The sequence below is a fragment of the Danio rerio genome, chromosome 4 (genome assembly GCF_052040795.2).
Source record: "Danio rerio strain M-AB ecotype USA chromosome 4, GRCz13ab, whole genome shotgun sequence".
NCBI classification, from domain to species: domain Eukaryota; kingdom Metazoa; phylum Chordata; class Actinopteri; order Cypriniformes; family Danionidae; genus Danio; species Danio rerio.
The window spans coordinates 23,550,800-23,572,678 of NC_141024.2; the positions used below are offsets into that span (position 1 = coordinate 23,550,800).

The following is a 21,879-nucleotide window of genomic DNA, read 5'->3' on the forward strand; positions in this document are numbered from 1 at the left end:
AGAGAAACAAATCAAGTCTGTAAAATCTAAATCCTTGCTCAAATCCCTTACAAATACACACATTCAATTGGTAAGTCGACTCACAGAGCACAACGGAGCGGCACTTCTCCTGCACGGCTCAGCCAGATGTTGCAGGCGATGATTTGAGCATGTCTGAGATTGCATGCATGAGTGTGTGTGTATATGTGTGTGTGTGTGTGTGTTCAGTCCAGGTCTCCACAGGTCTGCAGGTTTTCTATGAGCATTAGATGGTCTCAGTGCTACAGGCTGTCTCTCAGCACGCTGCCGTAACAGAGAGTGTCGCTCTGCAGTGACCGAGAGAGAGAGAGAGAGAGAGAAAGAGAGGTTGAGCATTGGGACGCTGCAGAAGAAACGTGCCCTGACAGTGGGAGCCTATCACAAAACGCTCTCTCTCTCCGTGTGTAGGAGATGGAGGAGGGGAAGAGATGCATCACCCTCTATGGGAGGATAGGAGATGTGCAGGCAAAATTTTTGAAGATTTAACTTTTAATTTAGATATATTTTAATATTTAATTGACATACTATTTTACTATTTTAATTAACATACAGTTGAAATCAGAATGATTAAACCCCCTTTGATTTTTTTTCTTTTTAAAATATTTCCCAAATTTAACAGAGCAAGGACATTTTCAAAGCATGTCTGATATATTTTTTTTCTTCAGGAGAAAATCTTATTTGTTTTATTTGGGCTAGAATAAAAGCAGTGTTTAATTAAATAAAAAAAAAAATTAATGTCAAAATTATGAGCTACTTTAAGCTATATTTTTTTTTCGATTGTCTCCAGAACAGACCACTGTTTTACAATAATCTGCCTCATAACCCAAACCTGCCAAGTTAACCTAATTCACCTTAAGCCTTTAAATGTCACTTTAAGCTGTATAGAAGTGTCTTGAAAAATATCTAGTAAAATATTATTTACTGTCATCATGGCAAAAATAAAATAAATCAGTTATTAGAAATGACTTATTGAAACTATATCATGTTTAGAAATGTGTTGAAAAAATCTTCGCTCCATTAAACAAAAATTGGGGAAAAATAAACAGGAGGGCTAATAATTCAGGGCATTAAATAGTTCTGACTTCAACTGAATATTGTTATTTTAAAATAATTTCACAAAAAAATAATAATAAATAATGTAAAGCAAATGTATGAGATGAGTTTCTAAATTTATAACACAAAATAAGACATTTCAGAAAATATATTTTATACTCGCCAAGGCTGCAATTAAAAAAAACAAACAGTAATGCAGTATAATATGTCTATTAGTTTAGTTTTAAGGTGTTTTATCTGTGAAACTGTGAAATATTAGATGAACTTAAGTTTAAAGAATATTGAACTTGAAGTAATAAAATAAAATTATTATTTAATTAGATTTTTTATAATTATTTAATTACCTGATCACCTGATCATTAAAACGATTTTCTAACATGATGATCTACTGCTCAATAAACATTTATTGCTATTATTAGTGTTAAATGAATTGAACTACTTCATATTTTTGTGAAAACAGTTCATTCAAAAGTGCCATTATATGCTTTTATTAATCAAGAACACGTTAAATTGTTAAATAGTAAAAAAAAAAAAACTAACAATTTATTTCAAATAAATGCTGATTTTCAGAATTGTTATCAAAAATCAGGTCGCACAAAGCTATGAAGCAGCTACGAAGCTACAAAGCTTAGAATACGTTCATAAATCTAAGAATTGTTTTTAATGATTGAGTACCAATAACAATTGATTATAATCAAACAGTGAATGAACATATTATGCAGGAGAGTAATGCTGGAGGATCAATTGCCATTTTAAATTGTCTGACCACTGTTCCAGAATCTTATAGTTTATAAAAGAATAAAAACTATATTTATTTCATTTAACATGTATCTTTTTTATCGCATCGAATAACAAATTAACAGATTGGTTTTGATACTGTTTTCGATTCTGATACTATACTTCTATATTCAAATAATACTGATTATGCATGGTTAATTTGAAAAAAGGACCAACATCACTAGTACCATATACTGTTAAACACCATACACTTACAATGTAATAAGGACAATTGCTAAATACCACACAAAAAAACCTGCCTATGCTAATGAAAAACTAATTATATACATTTGGTTGTTGGCATTCAGGAGACATTTGTGACCACCATCACGCATACACAATCGCAAAACAAACAAGTGAATAACATCTGTTGATTTAACATGTTTCACACTCACGCTGCATTAAATCATAAAATCATTATTTGCTCCATGCAGCAGTACTGCACCTTACAGCCCAGCAGGCAGATGTAGCACTTTATTATAGTGTAATGTCTCTGTAATGACTCTGTGTGTTTGTGTGTGCTTGTGTGCGTGTTCTCATATTTGGAGTGGGCATCGAGAAGACAGCTGTTCAGATAATAAGCCTCTAATTAGGAGAGAGGGACCAAGCTGAAATGAACAACAAGTGTTGAAGAATGTACCGTCTTATAGGCTTGCGTTGCACAAAAAATAAAACAATTAAAGTTGTGTGAGAGTGCAAAATGATAAAGAGAAGAATCTATTATTCAAGTTATTTTTATATAGGCCATTTATGTAATATGATTAAGAAGCACATTTAAATTGAAAAGTAATTCTCAAAATGTATTAATTATTGTATATGTGTTTTGAATTAATTAAACTGTTAGTAACTGCAACAACTTTATGGCATCTAGCATGGTTGGTATTTAGTATTGTTGACAAAATATTATACAAACAAAATATTTTCTAAATAGATTACACACAAAAAATGACATTTTCATATTTTACTTATACTCAAGTGCTTCTAAACGTCTGCCAAACACAAAATAATATATTCCGAAGAATGTTGGAAAAAACAACCATTGACATCCATAGTAAGAATAGTAAAAAATACTATGAAAATCAATGGCTGTTTTTCCCCCAAACCTCTAGTGTATCTTCTTTTCTGTTCAACAGAAGAAACTGAATCAAACAGGTTTCGAACAAGTTAAGGATAATTAAATGTTGACAGAATTTTCATGTTTTTTAAGAAGGTTGTGGGTGGGGGGGTGGCCAGTTGACATTTAAATTTCCCTGTCACAATTATTTAGCTAATATATTTAATTTACTTAAATTTGCCAACTTAAATTGTTGCATTGTTTGATTAACATTAAAAAATATTTTTTTTAAGTATACCTCTCCCCCAGAATGTTTAAATCTTGCAATTGTAAGGTATAATCTCGAGTTAACACCTCACAATTTTGAAAGAGAAAAATATCTAGTTGTGATATATAAGCTACAATTTACAAAAATGTATAATAATAATGAGAATAATAATAACAACAACAACAACAAAAAAAACAACGATAATAATAATAATAATAACAACAATTGAAACCCCTTAAATTCAGACACCCTTGAATTTTCCACTTTTTTAAGTGTTTGCTAAAATCATTTAAGTACACAACATCCCATACTGTAACAAAACAAAAAAAAATAATAATAATAATAGACAGAACTGCTGAAATATCACATGGTCCTAAGTATTCAGACTCTTTGCTCAGTTTTTAGTAGAAGCACCTAATACAGCCATGAGTCTTTTTTGGGAAAAAAACAACAAGCTTTTCACACCTGGATTTAGGGATTCTCTGCCATTCCTCCTTGCAGATCTTCTCCAGTTCTGTCAGGTTGGATGGTAAACGGTGGTGGACAGCCCTTTTTAAGTCTCTCCAGAGATACTCAATTGGGTTTATGTCAAGACTTTGGCTGGTCCATTCAAGGACAGAGTTTATGTGAAGCCACTCTTTCGTTACCGTCGGCCCAGTCTGAGGTCCTGAGCACTTTGGAGAAGGTTTTTGTCCGTGTAATCTCAGTACTTGGCCACATTTATCTTTCCCTCGATTGCAACCAGTCGTCCTGTCCCTGCTGTTGAACAAAACCCCCAAAGCATGATGCTGCCATCACCATGCTTCACTGTTGGGACTGTATTGGACAGGTGATGAGCAATGACTGGTTTTCTCCACATATATCGCTTAGAATTAAGGTTAAAAAGTTCTAACTTGGTCTCATCAGACCAAAGAATCTTATTTCTCACCATCTTGGAGTCCTTCAGGTATTTTTTTGCAAACTCCATGCAGGCTTTAAGGTGTCGGGCCACTCTGCCATAAAGCCACGACTGGTAGAGGGCTTCAGTGAAAGTTGACTTTCTACAACTCTCTCCCATCTCCCGACTGCATCTCTAGAGCTCAGCCACAGTGATCTTTCGGTTCTTCTTCACCTCTCTCACCAAGGCTCTTCTCCACCAATAGCTCAGTTTGGCCAGCTTTTAAGAAGGGTTCTGGTCATTCAAAACGTCATCTATTTAAAAATTATGGAGGTCATTTGCTTTTAGGAACCTTAAGTGCAACAGATTTTTTTTGTAACCTTGACCAGATCTGTGCTTTGCCACAATTTTGTCTCTGAGCTCGCCATGCAGTACTTTTTGACCTCATGATTCTCATTTGCTCTGACTTGCATTGTGAGCTTTAAGGTCTTAATTAGACAGGTGTGTGGCTTTCCTAATCAAGTACAAACAGTATAATCAAGCACAGCTGGACTCAAATGAAGGTGTAGATTTATCTCAAGATAATTAGAAGAAATGGACAGCACATGAGTTAAATATATGAGTGTCACAGCAAAGGGTCTGAATACTTAGGACCATGTGATAATTTAGTTTTTCTTTTTATTAAAACTGCAAAATTGTCAACAATTCTGTATTTTGTATTTTTTGTCAGTATGGGGTGCTGTGTGTACATTAAATTTTTTTTTTTTTTTAAGATTTTTCCAAACGGCAGATTTTTTATTATTATTATTATTTTTATTTGTGTTTATTAAGACAATACATCATAGTATACAATACAACATAGGAAAAATTACAGATCCTCTTATTTTTCTTATTTTCCCACTATCCACTCAAAACAGAATAAATTAAATGCATGAATCATAAACAAACATATCCTTTAAAAGAAAATAATATTAAATTAAAAATTAAATTTAAATTCTTTATAAAAAAAAATAATATATGAGTATGGTTACAATAAGAGCATATATATATATATAAATATATATATATATAAATATATAAAAAAATAAAGCCTTTGATACAATCTAAAACAGGTTTCCAGGTCTTGTAAAAAGATTTGAGAGATCCTAAGAGTGAACATTTTAAGGGGGGCTGAATACACTGTATACATAATTATTAGTTTATATCTCACAATTTTATTATCTAAAGAATTAAAAGAAAAAAGACCAGCTGAAACTAGACAAATTACAGTCTGAGTGGCCCTTTAAACATATTAGCAGGACATTTTTAGATATTTCATCATGGAGATATTTATCTAGAGTGGAAAAGATAAAGCAAAAGTGATCCTTTTATGCAAATTAGTAACCTTTAGCATGCAGTGTAAAACTCCAAATTCATTAACATTACACTCTATTTTTCATTACAGTTTTTAATTCAACAGTTGTACTTGTCCAAACGTTAACTAAAAGTAGGATTTAAATTAGAAAAGGGAACAAATCAATATGCACATGCATGTTTAGGTATTAGGATATTAGTGCATGAGTTCTCATTTACGTACCATTTATTAAAATAAATCAGACTGTTTCAATTACGTTTTATATATTTTCATAAAAATAATTAATAAAAAAGATCAGAAAAATCCCCAAAAGTCATGTCATTGACTCAAGAGAATTATACTCTTCTTTGATAAAGTGCCTTGTCTTAAAAGTATCAATCATGTTCTCTACAAAAGGTCCAATAGTCTGAATGCAGAAGTCTATCAGAGTTGCATCAAACACACACAGGCACACACACACAAACATACATACACGTACACACACACACACTCATCTCTCACACTGGGAGTGGCGTTAGAGCGGCTAATAGAAAATGTCCATCATCCTCAGCCTCCATCATTTACACGCACACACACACGCTTGCACACACTCATACACACAGGCTGTGTTTCTCAGCTCATTTTAGATATCACACAATGACAAGTTTATAAAAGATGAGTGATGTTTCTGTGAAGAAATAAAGATCTTGTGTGCCGCGTAATAACCCTGGAGATTAAAGGGCAGGAATGTACTTCTAACTGTCACATTTGTCATACATTGGGAGACTTATTTAAAGCTCTTAAATTTGACACAATGTACGGAGCTGCTCACAAATGTGCAAAACAGGTTAGCTATGATTTACAAGTTAAACGGTAGATTACATAACACACAAAAGTTTACCTCAGCTTAGCTCTGTTTAGTTCAGTTTAGTGCAGCTTAGTTTACTTTAGCTCGTAGTTCAGATATCTCATATATATATGAGCAATATCACACGAGTAGCAGTGCAATATGGCTGTATATCGGCACTGGTGAGAGGCGTGCAATGGCACGAGGCCGCAGGCACTGCTACGAGTGTGATACCGCGTTTATACAACAGTTTATAATTGTGGATATAAAAACAAAATCAAACATGGAGAGTCTCAAAAACCCTTTTGTATGAGGAACTACTTTCTTCCGGATTCAAATCATAAGCTGACAGTTAAACAGTTGAGTTTGCATCTTTTAAAATTTAGATCTGTAGTGTCTGCTTTTTGCTGGTTGTATGTGGGCGGAGTAATACACAAAGGGTAAAGAGGCTGTAGGAGTTCTGATATTGCAGAATATTGCACGGCTCTCAGCCAATCAGATTTAAGAACCAGACAGAACTGTTGTATAAATGAGCAATATCACACGAGTAGCAGTGCGATATCCCCCACCAGTGCCGATATACAGCCATATCGCACTGCTACGAGTGTGATATTGCGTTTATACAATAGTTTGACGGCATAATTGAGTATATAAAAACAAAATCAAACATGGAGATTCTCAAAAACCCTTTTGTATGAGGAACTACTTTCTTCCGGATTCAAATCATAAGCTGACAGCTAAACAGTTGAGTGTGCATCTTTTTAACTTTAGATCTGCAGTGTCTGCTTTTTGCTGGCTGTATGTGGGCGGAGTAATACACAAAGGGTAAAGAGGCTGTAGGAGTTCTGATATTGCAGAATATCGCACGGCTATCAGCCAATCAGATTTGAGAACCGGACAGAACTGTTGTGTGTGTGTGTATATATATATATATATATATATATATATATATATATATATATATATATATATATATATATATATATATATATATATATATATATATATATATATATATATATATTTATTTTATTTTACTGGTAGGTTAATCCTAAATTTGATCACAGAGAGATCGTATCTGGCGCCATTTAAATTACATGTATGAAAGCATTTAGGCTTTCTTGTTAAATATAATGATGGCAAAAGAAGTTGTGGTAGGTTATTTGGGATGTCATTGATTCCATTAAAGGTGTTTTCTGAAACTACTTGTTACATAAAGCTACATAAATTATAAATGATAGGAAATTGCATATGTTTATTAATCCTTCGAATTACTGTATTCAAATCTGTGTTTGAAAAACACAAAAACGAAGATAGAGATTCAGTCTTTAGTCTTTTGAGTTAGTTACGAAGTTACAGTCAAATAACACAGAAGTACTGGGATAACAGTTTATGGTTTAGATAAAACCACTGATGTTCATGATAAAGATTAAAATCACAGTCATATGCATTTAACGACGCTAAAAAATGAAAGTTGTAGGCAGCAATTAAATTATTTAACCAATAGGTGGTGACAACCAGTCATCAGAAGTATGCCACCGAATAATTCTTCAAACATGACACATCTAGCAAGGAAACATAATTGAGCGAATAACTAAATCATTTATTGAAAATGAGACAAAAAAAAATGGTTTGTACAAAGGATAATGTTAGATTTCTACATCTGCAACAGTAGTAGCAGTGAACTTTCACTGTCCTGAATATTTTACAATTTATTTTTATTCAGCTGATTGTTTCTTCATTTCATTTTTAATAAAATGGCAGGTTCTAAGTTTTGTTTGTTAAAACCAAAACTGTCTTGCAGCGTTGTTTTGTAATAAATGGAAAGCAAACTAAATTTGCCTCCTCCCCTTTTTGGTTGATCCGAAAAATGGTCGCTTCAAAAGCATTATTTAAAGGTCATTTATAATGTTGGGTCATTGATAACTAAAATACTGTAGTATGTAACTAGCACTGTCTCTCATAGCTGTCTCTCATTGTCTCTCATAGCTGTTAACAAGCATTATTACTGTACGGTCCTCTGGAATACTTGATTCTGATTGGTCAACCCTGATAGTCCAAGGTATATCATTTCCAGATAACAATCACTGAAATGAATAACACATTTTATGGCATGTAGCCAGGTAGAAAGCTAGGCAGTGTACATATGTGATGTTTTTCAAAGAATTAAGCCCTTCAATCTATAGCTTTCAGGTTTGTATCAGGCTGCTGATACAGCTTTCAGGCTTTATTCTACGATAATCTTTGTACTTTATCATGCCTATTACAAGGGTACTTGCCACAAAATTATCCAGTTATACACAAAACATTGTTCTGAGCCATAATAGTTTCTTAATACCTTAATTTAATGCAAACCTGACAGAAATGAAACTGCCAAATGGAGCATCTACTAATCTACATGTTATCCATTCACAAACTAAACAGACAAAAACAGTCGCAGAGAGAGACAAACATATGAACATGGATGTGAATGAATTCAGTGACAGTCAAAATGATCTGAAGTACCCAGATGAGCCTGTATTATTATTTTCTGCGGTTGTTATCTGGGAATAACATACCTTGGAATGTCATGAATAACCAATCAGAAACACTGAAAGTATACCATGTAATCTGTAAACTGTGAGAACAACCACTTAGATGTACAATTTCCCTTTACATCTTTTTTTTTTTAAATCTGGTAGAACAAGCAAACTTAATTATTTTTATTTTAAGTTTGACAAAGCCTAAACAAAACTTTAGCATTTTCACACAGTTCAAAACAGCTCAAAAACACATCATTCTAGTGCAATTTAGTTCAGCATGGTTCAGTTCAGAACGGTTCAGTTCACCACAGCACGATATTTTAGTTCAACTTAGTTCAGTACAGTACATCACAGCACAACATCTCAGTTCAGATCACATCATAGCAGTGAAGCACAGCTCATCTAAGTGCAGTTAAGCTCTGTTCAACACTTCTTAGCTCTGTTTAACACACTTACACCATTCAATACAGTTTAATTCAAAAACAATTGAATCTGAAAGGTTGAGTTAAAGCCAGCGATGTTAAATTAACACGATTGTTTATTGTAGCGCTGCCAAGCAATCTCTTGTCCGCCTCGTCTCTTGTCTCTGAGATGTCTGATGGTAATAAGGTGCAGTGGAGTGTAGCTGATTACAATGTGCTGTCTGTTACTGCAAGAACAACTCCTTTAAAAATGTATCAAAGTGCGCGGCATCTGGCTAGCGTGCATGCCTTCCATCCTTATGAGTTTATAACCTGATGAGCTCAAATCCCAAGAGCATCGCCAAAAATAAAAACAGCCAGAACACTACTGAAATGAAAAATCCTATCTTCATATATATCTACTGCTGCGTTCTCCTCGTTCTGTCTTTCTGTGTGTGAGCCGGAGCTGATCAAAGAGCGTGTTTATGTGTAGGGATCAGGGTGGAGATGCTGTAGTCGTAGCTATCAAAGGCCTGTCTCATCACATGACACACGCCGCCCGGCAGACTCTCATTAGTCTCGCCTAGCCAGACATTGACTTGAGGCAAAAAAAAAAAAAAAAGTCTGGTCTTCAATACAGTGCATTCTAGCCAACAAGTACCCATTTAAACAAGAATTTTGTATTTTAGTTTTTGGGGACCATATGCAAAGTAGCCTATTATAGTTCTAACTGTTTTCTTGTTAGAAATATGGGTAACACTTTAAACTAAGGCAGTGTGTGGAATAAATTTGTTTGTTGTTAGTTCATGTTAACTTAATAACATGAAATAATGTAAAGAAGGATGGATTTTGATTTTAATCATGCATTAGTACACGATGAACTATAAAACTGTGTCTGTGTGTGTGTGTGTGTGTATATATATCCATGCAAATTATATATATATATATGCAAATTATGTAGCCAGAGCTACGTGTGGCTTCATTTTGTCTTTAAATCGAATGCTACTGGGCGGTTTGGCACCACCAACAGCTTCTGTTTCTTTTGTGGTACCAGTAGACGAATTACCTCTATGAGGATGGCTTTTCCGATGTTACCAGGTTTTCTTTTTCTGGATTTTGAAAACACTGTTGGTTGGGTTTAGGGAAGTGGGTGATTGAGTCAATTGGTGCTTTTGAAAACACTATTGGTTGGGTTTATGGAAGGAGGAGGATGTCGGTCAGTCAGTCAGTCAACAGTAGTCTCTGGTGGATTTTTACTAAGAACAGCAGGTGTGATCTCCAGTATATAGGGGTATATGTAATGAATATAGGGGTTTGTATCATAGTATATTAGTGAGCCTGTTTTTTTTTTTTTTTTTTTTTTTTTTTGCAATCTTTAACAGATTTTCCAGATGGACCATAGTAAAGCTCAAAGTGTCTTCTTTCCAATGATCCCTAATTTGTGTTTGTAGCTATTTTGTTGCTTACTGGGGTCAAGAACAGTTTCCATTTTAAATTAGTTAGGTATAAATTCCACCAAAAATGTTTCTCTGAATATAGTTTTAACTCATTTATTACCATTCATCTTTGTGAAATTGGTCACTGAATGTCTGTCAGCTCAGTTGCTGTGCTGTATTTCATGTTGTCGCCACAAGCTGGACTCCTTCAGGAGCTTTTTTGTTGACTTAGTACAGTATATTGAATATCAGTAAGAGAGATCACTTTCATCAGGTTAGTGAACCAGTGCAAGTAAAGAAAAGCCAAAAGTGAAAGTGGTAAAATCAAGCAAAAAAAAAAAAAAAAAAAGAAAACACTGAGAGTATGCAGATCGCACTGTTATTTCATTACTGTTATTTCATTCCCATTAAACATGTTGTAACAAATTCTAACAGTTTTTAAAATAATTTTTATTATTTGCTTTTTTTATTTCTTACACTTGTTTCTTTTATGCTTGTTCATGTAAAGCACTTAGCATTACAAATTACTTTAAGTATGAAATGTGCTATTTAAATAAACTTGCCTTGCCCTGCCTAATAAAAAGATGTTCTAATTCTGTCAAAATTCCATATTGAAAAGATTTTGCAAATGATGTGACAATTAGTAATGAAAAACATCAGCAAAAATGAATCATATTCCTTATAAATTCACATTATGTTAACTGCTTTGAGTGCTACTTTGTTTTGGTTTTGAAATCCATAGTGTTTTACTTTTGAATGGAGAATACACGATACACGCTACTTGACCATCATCTGTAGTTCCTGTAGTGTTTTTAAGCTTCTTTTTAGTCCACACACTTGTAGCAAAACCACAGACATATTTCAGATGTCAGTTTGGTATTCCATGACTTAAAAGATGACACATACTCACATCTGCACACATACATGTTACTAAGCAGAAAATTTAGCCAGAAAGCATCATTTTTGCACACTGACTTAAACACAAATCTTTTCACTCTCCAGCTGGGCTACGGCAATAAATGAATAAAAACTAGCTTAGCTCAGCACCAATTTCCAAAACCCCGTTTCAAGCCAACAGGTTTAATACATAATATCGCAGGGGTAAAATATTAAAATGTGTGTTATGATCTAAATGAACTAATGGCAAAATGCATTCGCAAATTTATTCGAATGACAAACACTTTTGCACAGAGACGTTTCGCAAAGATTTTTTAGTCTGTTTCATCTTTCGCACAAGCTAAATAGATTTCTGCTGCTACTCTCTACGAGGAGCGCCTATTGATCAGGGTTTTTTTTTTTTCGCATGCAGAGAGAGGATTGGAGAGAGGGGAAGAGAGGCAAGGAAAGAATCAATGGAAAGCTTCTTAATTAGTCTTAAATATAAAGCACTAAAGTTCTGTTGCTTAGCACCACTGTGAGATTTTTAAAAAAGTCAGTGAGGTAGATATCTAAACAGTAGAAACACAACAAAAATTATGCATTAATGACTATCAGCTAGGGATGAACATATAAGGTAATTTTAACAAACTTTAATAAATATTTCTATATTTTGAAAGCAATAACATATTGGTAAATACATACACATTTTGATATTCATTTTTTTAAGTCTGAATAAATGCAGTGCTGAACAGATTAAGGCAAGACACTGCAGACAATTAAACTAAAGATAATCAGACTCACAATAAAAGGAACTTTTGGAAACTTCTATAAAACTTGGAGTCCTTGTCCAGAGTATTTAAGAAAGTGAAATGTTTCTAGGTGACATGGTGGCGCAGTGGGTAGCATGATCGTCACACAGCAAGAAGGTCGCTGGTTCAAGGGTCAGTTGGCATTTCTTCTTGCTTGTCTTTGTTGGGTTTCCTTCGGGTGCTACGATTTCCCCCAGAAGTCCAATGACATGTGCTGTAGGTGAATTGGGTAGGCTAAATTGGCCATAGTGTATGTACAGTATGTGATTGAGTGTGTATGGGTGTTACCCAGAGATAGGTTGCAGCTGGAAGGTCAGCTGCTGCGTAAAACATATGCTGGATAAGTTGGCGGTTCATTCCACTGTGGTGACCCCAGATTAATAAAGGGACTAAGCTGAAAAGAAAACGAATGCATGAATAAATGAAATGTTTCCAAAAGTCTGAATACATTGCTCCTTATTGGTATTATCTTTTATTTCCCTCCACTAGCAACCTCATCTTGAGATTTTTTTATTTAATGTGTTTTGTTGTTTTCTTATACCTGTGATAATATTGTGCATATTTGTCTGGATGAACAGTTTATTTCTTCCCTTTTTTGTTAATGCTGTTGGGTTTTGTTTAGAGTATGTGCATATACTGTACATTGATCAATCATTTTAGCATTTACTGTAAAAATGTTGTGTTCACATACAGTAATTCCTTCATGTTGTCCTAACACAAATCATTCATTCATTTTCTTTTCGGCTTAGTCCCTTTATTGATCTTTTTATTTCCCTTTACTTATCCAGCACATGTTTCACGCATCGAATGTCCTTCCAGCCACAACCCATCTCTGGGAAACATCCATACACACCCATTCACACTCATACACTACAAACAATTTAGCCTATCCAATTTACCTGTACTGCATGTCTTTGGACTGTGGGGAGCACCCGGAAAAAACCCACGTGTATGCAGGGAGGACATGCAAACTCCGCACAGAAACGCCAACTGAGCCAGCCAAGGCTCATATCAGCAACTTTCTTACTGTGAGGCGACAGCACTACCTACTGCGTCAATGCGTCGCACCAACACAAATTAAGTTAAAATATTTTTTTTAAATTTAAGTGGATTGAATTTAAAACAATTTTGAACAATTAAAATAAAAGCTGACCCAAAAAATCCTCAAGAGTAGTGTTGTTTTAGCTTATTTTAAATATGTAGTTTGAATCAGCAGCAAGAATAACTTTTTGAGGGTTCTTCAGCCTTTCTCTATCTATAATTGCAATTGCAAATCCTGCTGAGTAAAAGCAAAATAAAAGTTTGGAAAAAAAATACACTGCAGCCAAAATAAATTATGCCTCTGTCAGTTAAAAACTTGTTGGCTTATTTTTGTTTAGCTTATTGAAAAACCAATCAACCAACCAAACAAACAAACAAACAAACAAACAATACAATACAATACACCTTTTAAGTGTTTGTTTTATAGTCCTTGGTATTTCTGCAGATTTTATGAGGGTAAATGTTTTTAAAGAGATTTTAATACACTTTTTTTTAAAACAAAACAAAAAAATACAGCAATATATTATAGGGAGAAAATGATGAGTTCCCGGCCACAAAAAACTTATTTCAATTTAATTAATTTTCAATTTATTTATTTAAGGGATAAAGCCTTGAGAAGCAACTTTTCATTTTCAAGGAGCTCCCGTAAAGACATGACCAAAGGACAAAAAATACAATTACAAACACTGAAGCTCTTCCAAAACTCATGGCCAGCACCCCTTTAAAAATGATGATAATGACAGCACTTAAATTAAGTATTTATCGACAAAATACCGATAATGCCACTGATGTATAGGCTATCACAACAATCATCCAAACGCAGAGTCCTTGAATGACCTTTACAGTAAGAACCATTTTAATCTGTGAAGTAAACCGCAAATACTCAAATGCTTATTTTGACAGCATCACAGCAATGTGTTTATCAGCAACGCTATGTTTAGTTACAAGTAAAAATAAAGAAAGAAGTCTTCTTGTTAACGCAGTCCTGCTACTGCATGTGTAGCTGATCCAAATTGAGCACAGATTTGACTGCTCAAAGCCAATTAGAGCAAAGTCGGTGGTTCTCAGATGTTCCCTCTGCCGCTGAGAGGTCCTGCTGACCAGCACATTAACAAACACAGAGCACAGGACACACAGCACAGCCTGAGAAATCAGCCTCATTATCTCTAAACTGCCAATGCAGAGACAGAAAGAGAGACAGAAAGAAGGGAAGAAAGAAAGAAAGAAAGAAAGTAGGAAAGAAAAAGAAACCCTCATGTTATTGCGATGCTGTAGAGCTCTTGACAGAAATAAGATGTTTTCAAACATGATGGTAACCTTTAAAAATAATCATCTTAAATTTCCTGCTTATATGTTTGACAGAAGAAAAATAGTTTGAAATGACACATGGGTCAGTGTAAAAAAGGCGAAAAAAAACTAGAATAATATTTGATTATTAGAATAAAAACATATATTTATAGAAATGTTTCTATGTGTAGAACAAAACAAATAAATCAATTAAAAATATTTCAAAATTAGGAACAAATAAGAGAAAATTAAATAATAATAATAATAATAATAATAATAATAATAATAAATATCCATTAAATTGAATTGGCTTGACATTGCAGACTAGCATAACAATTAAAGCGAATTCGCAATATTATTATATATAAAATAAAGATTAAGAGCATAAATTAAAAATAATTACAATAATTAAAAATAAGGGTAAGACAATACCCTTATTAGCAATCATCACCCACAGCATGTACCATTCCCTGAATGAAGCAACTGAGCTAAATTAATCTCCACTAACAGAAACCCTTAAGATATGAATCTCAATATCTCCGGCTTTTCACACACAATCCTGCATCGGGAATTATGTTTGCCAAAAATGTCTGCTTTGTGTTTTCCAGTCCAACCTCATTCCAAATACATTACATTTCACAGGTGTCCTGTGTAGCTCGAGAGCCCATTAGCTTCCTCTAAGCATGCATTGTTGCTAGAATCTCATTAATAGAGACATAAAGTGAATAGCATTGATTGGGGCTGCTGGGTCAAAGCAAGCTCATTTGAAATTCAGCCATAGTCAGCTTATATCCATTTGTCTACAGGTAATTATGCAATACCAAAGAAAGGCTCTGTGCATCCAGACACTGTTTAGCTTGAAGGAATACTAATACAACTAAACTTTTTTAAATGATGCAATTAAATAATCAGCTAGTCTTAAAAAATATCAGAAAATTTTCACTAGTAAGAGTAGGAATAAATTCATGTGTTATTTCAGTGTTCTACTCCTGTGACAACAATACTTGTGTAAATGTAACTTTACATAGTCGTAGTAGTAGTAGTAGTAATAATTATAATAATAAACATTATTATAATTGTTATTATTATTATTAACGCTGTTTATTGATAATCATAGGAGCCTGACTCTGTAAATCAGCATCCACTTTAGAATATTTAGAATATTTAATAATATTTTCATGATTTATTTTGCCTGTTTTTGCTGTCTTGAAATAACTTATATGTGGTTATCGTTACACAAATCAAACAAAGCCAATTTTAAAGCTAGGTGTCTTAAAGGGCCCCTATTTTACTCCTTTTACAAGATGTAAGATGAGACTTTGGTGTCTCCAGAATGTATCTGTAAAGTTTCAGCTGAAAATACCCTTCAGATAATTTATTGTATAATGCAGGATCTCCCCATTTTGGTGTCTGACCACAATGTAGCTGTTATTGTAGCCTGTGGCTTTATATCCAAATGAGCTGCTTCTCCCTGCCCACTGCTCGGACATGGTTGTCTGCTTCTCATGCGTTGTGTCAGATATACAGCCGTCAGCGATAGAGACAAACACGAATGTAGTTGAAATAAGGCCCCTAGTCAAAAACACAAAGCAAGTTTATTTGATGTATGTGGTGGAGTCAATCAAGCCTTTCTGAAATGATGAGTCACATACAAATGCCATTTACAGTAAACACACACACACACACACACACACACACACACATATTTATATGACACCATGCAGCCGTGATAATTATAGCGGTTAAGAATTACAAGCAATTTTACTTTCTTTATTATAAATATGCTGTATTTTTAAAAACGCCCTAAACTAATAAAATTAAGTATTAAGGTGTAGCTGAGTTGTAACATATGTTTTAATCCCAGTTTCTTTGCAAAAAAGAAAAAGTTCTGTGGACATGTGTAGTTAGTTAATTAGTTAAGTTTATTTGTCCCTGTAGGGAAATTGTATTTGCAGCATACACTCACAGAGACTTCTGACATTTCACATCTGGGATATATATATAAATAAATAATTTAAAACATGGTACCTCTAATCTAAATAAATATCCAATCTACTGGCCATCAACTGCTACTGAGAGGGGAGAAATTTAGAAATTGTGGTATAAATTATAATTGGGGTATAAATTATTATTTTGTCCTATTTATTACACTTCTGGGGACACACAATATCGACGACCTGATGCTAACAATTGGAAGGTGTTTGATAAAGGTTATGTATACATGGAGACATGGCACCTGTTAATCAATTCAGTGGGCGGCGTAAACCACACTCCTACATCACGTTGCGGTTTGCCACATAATCACTGGGATTTGGATCCTATTTTAACGTCAGTAAATTTAAAAACGATACTCATTATGTTTATATCACCCCACTATGACTGTAGACACACTATACTTGCACACGGTTCTGTCCAAACAGCTTACAAAAGTTGATTTTCATCATAGGTGCCCTTTAAATTCATTGGATGATTCAAAATTATCATAAAAAGATCACCACATTGGGATATTAATATGATTTTTGAAGAATCAATATGAAGTTGGAAGACATCCAAAATAAATGACTGCATGGCTTAAAATATATTACAGATTGTTATAGTCTACTATGTTGTTATAATAAAAAATATACTAAAATTGTATACTGTACAATGTTGTTCATATTGTACATATCAGCACAGCCTGAGAAATCAGCCTCATTATCTCTAAACTGCCAATGCAGAGACAGAAAGAGAGACAGAGAGAAAGAGATAGAGAAAGAAAAAAAGTAAGAAAGAAAGAAAGAAAAAGAAACCCTCATGTTATTGCGATGCTGAGAAAGAGAGAAAGAGATAAAGAAAGAAAGAAAGTAGGAAAGAAAAAGAAACCCTCATGTTATTGCAATGCTGTAGAGTTCTTGACAGAAATAGGATGTTTTCAAACATGATGGTAACCTTTAAAAATAATCATCTTAAATTTCCTACTTATATGATTGACAGAAGAAAAATGGTTTGAAATGACACATGGGTCAGTGTAAAAAAAGGCGGAAAAAAAAACAAGAATAATATTTGATTATTAGAATAAAAACATATATTTATAGAAATGTTTCTATGTGTAAAACAAAACAAATAAATCAAATAAAAATAATTACAAAATTAGGAACAAATAAGAGAAAATATTATAATAATAATAATAATAATAATAATAATAATAATAATAATAATAATAATAATAATAATAATAATAATAATAATAAATATCCATTAAATTGAAAGGCTTGACATTGCAGACTTGGATAAATATGAAAGCTAATTCTCAATATTATTATATATAAAATAAAGATTAGGGCATAAAATTAAAAATAATTATCAGATTGAAAGCTGAATTGTATAAATGCTAGCAAAATGTTAATATTTAAATAATAACTACAAATAAAAATATAAAACATTAAATAAAAACTGAAAATAAACGCGAATTCAATATTAATCAATATAAAGATGGAAGACTTCCAAAATAAATGACTGCATGGCTTAACATATTTTACAGATTGTTATAGTGTACTTTGTTGTTATAATAAAAATATACTAAAATTGTATATTGTACTTGTTCATGTTGATCATGCTCATGCGTTTTAATTACATCAATTACATTTTTACTTTAAAATCTTGCAAAATCTACCTTGCAAAAACCTTTCAAATCTACATCTACAATGCCCTTTCAAATCCAAAAAAGTTTCATTCCCAATCTAAAACATGGTGCATTATGGATCTTTTTTTGAAAGAATCAATACACACATGCTTTTGTTACTAAGTCTGAAATGCCACCAGTATGGCACATCAGCTTCCAGGCCGTTGCACACATACATAAATATTGTTCATACAGCGCAAAAAAAAGCATTAGCTGAATTTGGATATGAAACTGCACTGGTTGTCAGTTCATCAAACACTCGTGATCTACCTGAGGGTTGTGTTGGAGTGTGTGCGGCTTGGTCTCATCAGCACGAGAGGCTGTAAATCAACTATCATCTATATGCAGATGAAATCAATTCAACCGCTGAACCTTACGCCCGCTGAGCATCTTCTAATTGATGTTCCTCTGTAATGCTTCAAACGACAGCTTGATTCACTCACGTCCGTACGTGCACCAAAAACATAAACGTATCAAGTTCCACCAAATCAGAGAAATAATTATATGTAATCAGAAAGCATGACGATTCCTGAAACGCACTCTCAAAAACACACGCTGGCAGATTAATGTGATACAGAGGTGGCTTGCTGAACAGATGAGCCGTGTTGTACGACATTAAAATGTCATGATGATGCTTGTATTGGTGCAATAATAGAAATGTCACCACTTTCTCAAGAGCCATTTGCATGGATTAATACAAGCAAAGTTGCGAAGCGACTCAGCTGTGTCAAACAGGTGTGTTTTTCCAGGATTTTATTCCCAACATAAGCACAGCTGAAAATCCATGTAGAGTGAAGCAAGAAAAGGGTGTATGATTTTATTCTGAAGGGCTCCTGTTATGCATTTTTACATTTTGAATCTTTGTCAGTGTGTAGTGTGTATGTTTGGGTATAAAATTATCAAAAAGCTTACAAATGCCAAAGTCCACTCCAAAGGGAGTTACTTCATCTTGAATATCTCTTTTCATGAACTACAATGAACAGCTAATTTGGACTACAAGTGTTTTCCAGGCTTAATGATGTCACAAAGTGGCTCCAGTATATGAAAATTCAAATAATTGGTAGGTGGAGAAGGGCAAAGCAATTATAACTAACTAAACATGTTTATGCAAAGATTTGTCGTGAACAATGTTCTCATCTCAACCTGATTATGGTTGATATTCAGATTCAAAAACACGTATTTTGTTTTTTCAAACATCATAATAATGATCATATATGATGATCTATGATGGCTGATTGGTGCCGTCATGTTAAAGAGATTAGAGCTGATGGATTTACAACATGTAATTTCATCTAGTTCTCACAAAATACATGAAAGTAAAGTGGCTGTTCAACTAGAAGAAAAGTAGAGTAAACATTCCAGTTTTCATTACACTGTGAATCTGTTGTTAATAAAAAAAATGTAACAATATGTGTACAATTCGTATAATTGTTGGGAAAAATAGATATAATATGCTGAGAAGAAAGTTATTGTAATAATGTAAAGTAGAGATGAAAGCGGTGTAAATTCAAGGTAAAACTATGTGGTTGCAGTGCACTTTACTTTTAAATTTGCTGTTAAAAAAAACTATTGGTTGGGTTTAGGATGATCTGCATGACATGCCTTTGTGTGGACGTGTAAAAGAAGGACATGCATCTAAAACATATAACAAAAGGTAATACAAGTAATGTATTTCAGATTTCAAAAAATGTCTCTAGTGGATTTGTCATCTGGAAAAACTATTTTCAATTAGCCTAGGCTGGATGACCTTGAACATAAAATAGAAAAAGAAATAAAACATTGTGTTTTAATATCAAAATTATATACTCTTATTTTGTTGCACTGGGCTTTTAATAGGAAGTAAATATTGTCCAATGATTATTCACATCTAAATCCCCAGAACATATAAATAATTTGAATTCCAAATTGCCAATTTAAGTCAGAAATATGTTACAGCTGATTTTTTTTTTTGTTTGTTTTGTTTTTTAAATAGCAACCTAGTTGACTACAACTGGCTAATGAGATGCGAGGTCTGTAATCTACATTTTCTAAAAGATGTTCATTGTGTTTGAACTGGGATTGAAAACGACTTGGCCTTGCTCAAGGATCTGGTTAGAATGCATTTGTTGAGAACAGCTCATGTTTGACGAAAGGCTTAGATGAAGAGATCCGTGGAAAGCCCTTTTATGGAGACAGTCTGGGCATTATTTATGCAGATAACTAAGCTTGTGCATTGGGCCACTCGTTTAGAATACTCCAAATTCATTAGTATGGGGTTTATCGATGAAGTTCAAGTGTGTTTATAAATGCTGATAATATATGAAATTATTAGTGAATGAGACTCGCTGACTATTCCCAAACAGGTTTCCCAGACGTTTCCTCTATCCTGCCATTGGTCGAAGAAACAGATAATCTACTATTGGTTGAGCAAATGTTTGAGCTGGTCAGGATGCTTTTGAAAACACCACTAAACCCAGTATTTATTTATTATATACTACATAGTATTTATTAAACCTATGAAGGCACAAAACAACAATAACATTACCACTCTGATATGTCTTATTATATATGTGTGTGCAAAATTTTTGCATAATCCTCTTGACCAACATTCTTAGCTCAAATTGTTTATATTGTAAAATGTTTGATATTAAAATTCACACAATATAACAATAACCATAATTCATTTTAGTTGATCTATGATGGCTGATAGGTGCTGCCGTGTTAGTCTGTGCTGTAGTGGAGGGATCAGAGCTGCTGGATATACAACACGTAAATTAATCAACTGCTCACAAAATACATGAAAGTAAATGGCTGTTTAACTGGGACAAGATTAAAGATTGTAGTTATATAAACAGTGTGCATCTGTGGTTAATAACACACAAATAGGATGCTTTTAAAACGCCACTAAATCCCACCATTTATAAAACCTACAAATAGTCGTCTCAGTAAATTAAGCCAGAATAGAAGAGATCATTTTAACATTGAAAAAATGTCACACTTCACCTTTAACTATCCAGCCGCTGCTCGTTGCAGTGACTCGATCAGTTTAAATTTCTGTAATTCACACAGTGCTGATAGAGTCATGACCCATGTGGGATTGAAGGGGCAGTTAATTTCACCTCATTAGATGGAAACAGTCACAATAGATTAGCCTCTCTTCAGATGATGCCTTTGTTTGATTACCACACACAAGAAATCCTCAAGAGAGATGCTGCAAGGCTGAAATCAATGATGGACAATCCCGACTGCCTTATCAAATTCATGCTCGGTTGACAGCATGCATCTTGTATTAAGCAACTCTGGTCATGTCATATTAGACTTGGTCTAATGTAGTCTACAAGCATCAACCTGACAAATTAGAGCTGTTCCTAACCTTTAAGTCAAAATCTGGGAGATTTACTTTACGATTTATCGCATTAAGGGTTAGAGAAACCTTTGTGACCCTCTTTCAAGTGCGCTATTTGTAAAAAAAAGGACACACTTGAAAAAAGGCCACCGTCTCTAGAGGTTTCTAGCTAAAGTCAACATAAAGGTTAAACATAATATGCCATTTCCTATGCACACACTTTACTTTTTGGCTTTGGGATTCAACATTTTTTACTTTCTATTTGTTTCTATGGTAGTTTTAGACTCTTAA

General features: G+C 33.6%; 1 protein-coding gene across 50 annotated transcripts in view; it reads right to left on the reverse strand.

Annotated features, from left to right (window-relative positions):
* magi2a (membrane associated guanylate kinase, WW and PDZ domain containing 2a) overlaps window positions 1-21,879 on the reverse strand; it is a 332,684-nt gene that overhangs the window by 234,966 nt on the left and 75,839 nt on the right. For 34 of the 50 annotated variants that reach the window (XM_087247201.1, XM_087247177.1, XM_087247200.1 and 31 more), the window contains exon 1: window positions 85-299. The exons of the other annotated variants lie outside the window; for them this stretch is intronic. The gene's annotated coding sequence lies outside the window, so the exon portion shown is untranslated. Of the gene's footprint in view, window positions 1-84; window positions 300-21,879 lie in introns of those variants that run through there. 50 annotated transcript variants of the gene reach the window in all.